Source organism: Rhodnius prolixus, unplaced genomic scaffold (assembly GCF_049639745.1).
Source record: "Rhodnius prolixus isolate KJV_2025 unplaced genomic scaffold, Rpr scaffold_4, whole genome shotgun sequence".
Lineage (NCBI taxonomy): Eukaryota > Metazoa > Arthropoda > Insecta > Hemiptera > Reduviidae > Rhodnius > Rhodnius prolixus.
Window position 1 is genome coordinate 28,896,740 of NW_027411614.1, and position 5,937 is coordinate 28,902,676.

General features: G+C 34.5%; 1 long non-coding RNA gene across 2 annotated transcripts; it reads right to left on the reverse strand.

Moving 5' to 3' along the window:
• Nucleotides 1-4,417: 4,417 nt before the first annotated feature.
• LOC141455515 (uncharacterized) lies at nt 4,418-5,593 on the reverse strand. Of its 2 annotated transcripts, none has more exons than XR_012459320.1 (4): nt 5,174-5,593; nt 4,850-5,062; nt 4,749-4,782; nt 4,418-4,543 (listed from the first exon to the last, which is right to left on the reverse strand). It is a non-coding gene; the product is annotated as an uncharacterized lncRNA (long non-coding RNA). The 2 variants fall into 2 exon arrangements; XR_012459319.1 differs by having other exon boundaries at nt 4,425-4,543; nt 4,640-4,782.
• Nucleotides 5,594-5,937: the final 344 nt, after the last annotated feature.

Genomic DNA, 5,937 nt, shown 5'->3' on the forward strand with positions numbered 1-5,937 from the left:
GATGAACGGGCACAACAAGCTCAGAAGACTGCTTATCTGTGGTTGAATCACGCTCCGAGGGCGTAGTACAACCGAGATTCCTTAAAATGGGGGCGTTGAATCGCGTTCGGAATTTGGCTATACGAAGATACCTCTCTTGTCTGAGCCATCGATTAATTTTGGTTTATTAAGGGATGTTACATTAGATTCTCATGAGTCGCTACGACTGTGAGCTGCTTGCTTCGTGTATCCTATTATAACAAAGAAGATAAGGACTCAAACGTTCGCAATTAGAAATTATAGACCAATTCGACACCAGCTTTAAACTTTCAACACGTTCAGTCAAACAATTGCTGGAACTTGCTCTAACTCTTATTATTAATCTGCGTTCTAGTTCACAAGCCGTAGCTCTTCCAAAACCACACCAGTGCACCGACTAAAGAGAAATCCTTCTGACTTGCAGCTGGTTGAGTGTGAAATGCAGAAGAACAAGATTGTATTATTCAGCGTTAGTTCTCATTTGTTACAACCTTAAGAAGTGGTTGGCTTTATTTGCGGTCGATATGCCCCCACTTCTAACTTCACGGAGAGAGTGACTCAATCGAGGGCGTACCAAGCATTTGTCTTTATCAAGCATTTACCAAGCTTTTTGGAAAATCAGAATAAACGCTGACTAAAATTAAGCGTTTATTTTGTTACCTAACTTAAGCTTAGTCAAGTACCATACAGAGAGTTTAAGTTCAAGGAACAAACAGTGCCGTGGTTCTACCATCGAGAGGTACCTACATGTGACCGAATGTTGGACCGAATTAACAAGGTAGCTAACCATACGAGCACAGTATATTTTGCAGGATGAGCTCTTCAATAACTCTTCAAGATGGAGGATACTCATGTGCTGTAAGCTTGTCCAGCTTTGAGCTTGACATTCTCCTGATGGCCTAAATTCTCCTTAGTACACCCCAGACACATAAGGAACCATGCAGAAAAACATATTCACCATCCAGTAGAACAATTCTTTACATTTATTGCATTAAATAGTAAGTCTTGTGCAGAAATATTGACGACTGACATTAGGCAAAGGCACAGGAGATTAAAAAGCGTCTTTATTTTAGCTTGAGGCATCCATCTTAGAGTTTTTCATTTATTCTTAATTAACATTTTTTAATATATCATTAAAAAGACGATGCTGGTAGTTGCAGTTTAAAGTATTCTATTTTAAATTTATAAATATTTATTTAGCTAACTAAATAAATAAAGAATTCCTCTATCTTAACGTGAATTCGGCATTCTTCATACATCTTCTTGCCGTGTGGTTGTTGCAAATTAGATCATGAAAAATTAAACCAGTTAAAATCCTACTCCTCTACAAAAACTAACTTTTCAAATTTCAATTACATTCATTGATAGTAAACCCTGTAGCGAAATAATCCGCAAAGCGCACTGGGTCCAGTGTTACAACATCGTTAAGAAACAAATTAACGTAATTGCATTTGCAGGTTTAAAGAGTAAAGCCCAACGTTAAATTTTATTGTTTAATTAAAGGAACGATAAAGAAAATCGTTAAGAGGTTCTGAAATTTATTTGTATCTCTTAGTTTTATTAAAGTATTTATAATGCTGTAGTACACGGAATATTTAATGAAATGGTTATTTTCGAGGCGCCACAATAGCTGCGAGGTAGATGCGAGGACCGCAATATGCTTTACTTAGTTATATTCATGTTCTAAAAATTTTACTTTACTCAGGGCGACTTATATATTAATAAATAATTATGAAGTGAAGTGAAGATCACAAGATTTCCTTTTACTACATAATTACAATCTTTCTCCTGCACACCACTCATCCACAACCACCTTCTTTTTCTTCTCATTTTCCATCCTGTGGCGCTGCTGCCGTTGCAGTGTTTCGTCCTCCAATAGGAAGGATCGGCGACTCATACCAGTCTTTTACTTTTTCTTTTTTTTTTCTCCTTGCATTAAGCATATATTTCGCAGTTTAACCTATTCTTCAGCCATCAGTGCCTACGTTGTCATGATAATCTTCTACCACCAGGCTAATCTCCGTTCACCTTTCTGGATAATCTTTTCACATCCTTTTTTTGAAATATTTCGTTTTAAGACGAATAGTGTTTGTGTAAGCAATTTTTCCATTTTTAACAACAAAGGCGACAAGAAGCAAGAAGTAGGAAGGTAACATGGGGAGTCAGGAAGGAAAAAAGTTTATCTTTTAATCAACTTCAATTTCAATCAACCCTCTACTAATTTCTCGTCCCAATCCTCTAATGTTTCTTTGGTCTTCTTCTTCTTCTTCTTCTTTGCCAAACATAATGAATGTTTGATAATCATTCCTACTGACTTAAAACATTCTCCAATTGTACCAAAAACCATCGCTTTTCGTACCCTCCTGCGCTTGCGTACTGACAAAGTGATCAGCAAAGGATAGTGAATATTATCTTACTCAGAAGAAGTGCTTGAGTTTGCTTTAAGAACAAGAAAGAAGTTCATTTTAAAAAGGTTTCCCTTGTCAGGGAGTCCAGTAAGTCCGGATCACAGTCATCCCGTTCAGCTGCAGTTGATGTAACCAATCCTACATACAGTCTTTGTCTTTCACCAAGTATTCTTTATATGTGGGTTCTTGCAAAAAATTGGAGTAAAAGAGAAAAGTAAATATATTATGCAATATTATTTGTAAATTACTTGCTAAAATGCTTCTATTTTTCTTGCTTGGTTGGAAGCGAAAAAGGACATAATTACACTAAAAGAAAACATTCACCTTTGAATATACCAACACAATTCAATGTCGATTCAGTGTCAATGCAGTTGAGATGCACTCGCAACTAGTGGGACGCCTTTTTTACCCCTTTTGCTCAATATCTATTTATTAGTAGCATAGTTTCATTTTAAATATTTTTTGAAAAGAGAAAACGTCGCTTTTATCAGTTTTTTTTTTGTAACTATGTACTCCTATTGGTATGCCAATGCAGCTCTGATAAAAAAAAAATAATTTTGCATTACGTGCACTACTGATGCACCAAAAGTTGTCGCTTTTCGCAGCTGCGCATTCCCATGCCAGGTCTGATGAGGTGCGTTTTTGTCATTTGTGCACTGTGAAAAAACTTCTGTAAATTTAAATGCTCTGAAACTGTTTTGCAAACTCTTCCATACTGAGGCATTTTCCAACATTTTTATGAACTGTATCTTATTACCATAATGTACACTGAGTGGCAAACAAAGTGGCCACCCTTAAAAAAATGTATTTAACCATTCGTTATAGCAAAAATAAAATATTTATAGCATGCATTATTGATAAACGTGTGGTAGCTTAAAGAAATGATAAGGAAATTCAAAATAGGGAAATAAAGAATATGGAAAACCAAAAAACAAAAATAGCACAAACAAATCACTAGTACACCGTTTGTTTTTGTAAACTTTGATCTCTATTCCTTAAAATTCACAGTGATGTGGTTCGGACCAATTAATTTGTAAGTTCGGACTGAATTAATTTTTATAGAGGGGTTCTCTAACAGCTGCTGGCTACGTAGACGACATTCTTTCGGAGGCTGTTATCCCATTCGTACCATACTTTGGCGAGGCATTTTCGTTTAAGCAAGATAATGCACAGCCCTATACAGTAAAGATGGTTTCCCGCTACCTGGAAAACGCTTCAATCCGATGTTTAGATTGGCCAACATGTAGTCCAGATCTAAAGCTTATTGCAAATCTATGGGATGAATTGTCAAGACGAATTAAGAGACGTCCAACATTAGCAGATTCGCTTCAGGAGTTAAGGGTAGTGGAAGAATATGAAAATATCCCTCAGGAAATTATTCAAAATCCTATTAGGTCAGTGCCCCATCGAATGCAAGCCGTAATAAACGCAAGAGGCGGAAACACACCCTATTAATTAGAAAATTAACATTTTGTTAATTTCAAATTACTTAATAATTTTCCTTTTTTTAAAAATACCACTTGTTATTATTTTCCTTTAATATTCTTAAGTATGTTACAAATGGCCTGGTATTCATTCTAAAAGTACGTGGAGACGTTTATAGCAAATTGATTGGAAATCGGTACACATACTGAAGGGTGGCCACTTTTTTAGCCTCTCAGGGTAGATAAGTCTGTTATTCGAAGGTGGTAATTAGAAGTTTTTTGCTGATAGAAAAGTGAGTAATGACTAAGCCTACTCAGATAAAACAACTTTCTTAAGCTACTGCTTTTAAATGAACGTCCGAAAAATCTAAATGAATAGCAACTGGTGAAATTGAATAAAGTCTTCATGTGAAAATTAAGGGCTATTACAGGAGAAATTATAGAGTTTTAAATACGTTTTGCAATCTAAATTGATTCAGAATAATGGAAGATGAAAAGAGATATAGGTACAGCAGGAATATTATTCTAATCATCCTAAACGGTAGAAGTGAACTGATTATGATGATTTGAAGGTGTTTTTTCTACTTTTTATTTATTTATTTCTTTTGTTGCTTACGTCGTCATCTTCTCTGCATTAATTTTACTTATCAGATCAATAAATTGTTTTATGAAAATTACCAGCGATCACCAGCGCTGAAATAAATAAGAGCAGTAGTTTTTAAACATATACATAAAATTACCTAATAAGATATGTATATTCATGTAAGAGTAAATAATTCGAAACATTACAAGTAGCTGAAGGTTCGGCAAGATGAAAGGAATGAAGTATTCTTAGGGTGGAGTCTGTGCTCACTTAAACACAATCTTACATTCTACCGCAAACTCTTCAAGAATTTACCTTTATCTTCTTCAAGTAGGGCAAATTACTTTATCTGCAAACAATGTTATTTTCATTTTTAAATGTTACGAATATAATCCAAATACAATGCTAGCATTAACCTGGAATTGGTATCGTGCACTTTTCGAACTTCATCGGATGTCACTGTGAGCATTTTCTCATGACCTGATTTCCCTTCATTTTTGCGCTCTTTCTTTTTAAATGCAAAATTTCACAAAGTTTTATTCCTTCATAAAAAGACTGCTTTGGAACTTAAGAGTGATACTAAACTATTTATTGGTATGGATGATTTGAGCATAGTAGCTCGACAGAGTCTGAAGAATAGAGAAGTGACAGTAAGACCGTTGCAATGAACATTTTGTCTACTACTAAAATATGTGGGTAATTTGAGACATTACTACTACAGTTTATACAGAAATAATTACCTTAATAGTTCTTCATATACTTCTTTAATAAACATACTTGTATGTGTAAACAAAATTCATATATTTAATGTGTATAGCTTTTTTACTAAAGCAATGAGGCTACGTAGTGCTTTCCTACAAGAGTAATGTCCAGTCTGTGCTTACTAGATCTACAATGTTACTTTAGTCGGTAATGCGAACGAATAATTTGTGATTCTGGCTAGATTCCTATTTATTATCATATGTTGATGCTGTTTCCCTGAGATACCTCTTATTTTGTTTCCTTTTGAATATGAACAAAAGAAAAGAAAAGTTCATGTATTACTGAGTGACATTTTCCTTTTTCTTTGTAAATTTACCTACAGTTTTATTACGTTTAATTTCCATATTAAGTTTGTTTATTTCAATTATTTGTGTATCTTAATTCTTATAATATAGTAAAAGGCTAACTCTTTCTGTAAACATGCTACTTTGTGTAATACAGAAATAAATAAAATAATAATTAGAGACTTTAAAAAAGCCAATGGTAGATGTGAATACCAATATGTTATTTTTTCTAGTCCCCAAAAACAATGCTTAGTTAATGTGCAAACCAGGCCAAAAATACAATAATAGAAATAAACAGTGCAGCAGGAGCTGAAGAAGTGTTGAGAAATATGTAATTAATTATGTAAATATTAGGGTAAACCAGGGCGTCTAGGTAGCCGAACGGTTAGAGACAAGACCTGCAAAACGAAGAAGATACATTGTAGTACTGGGGTTCGATTCCTGGTTTCTAAGCCTTG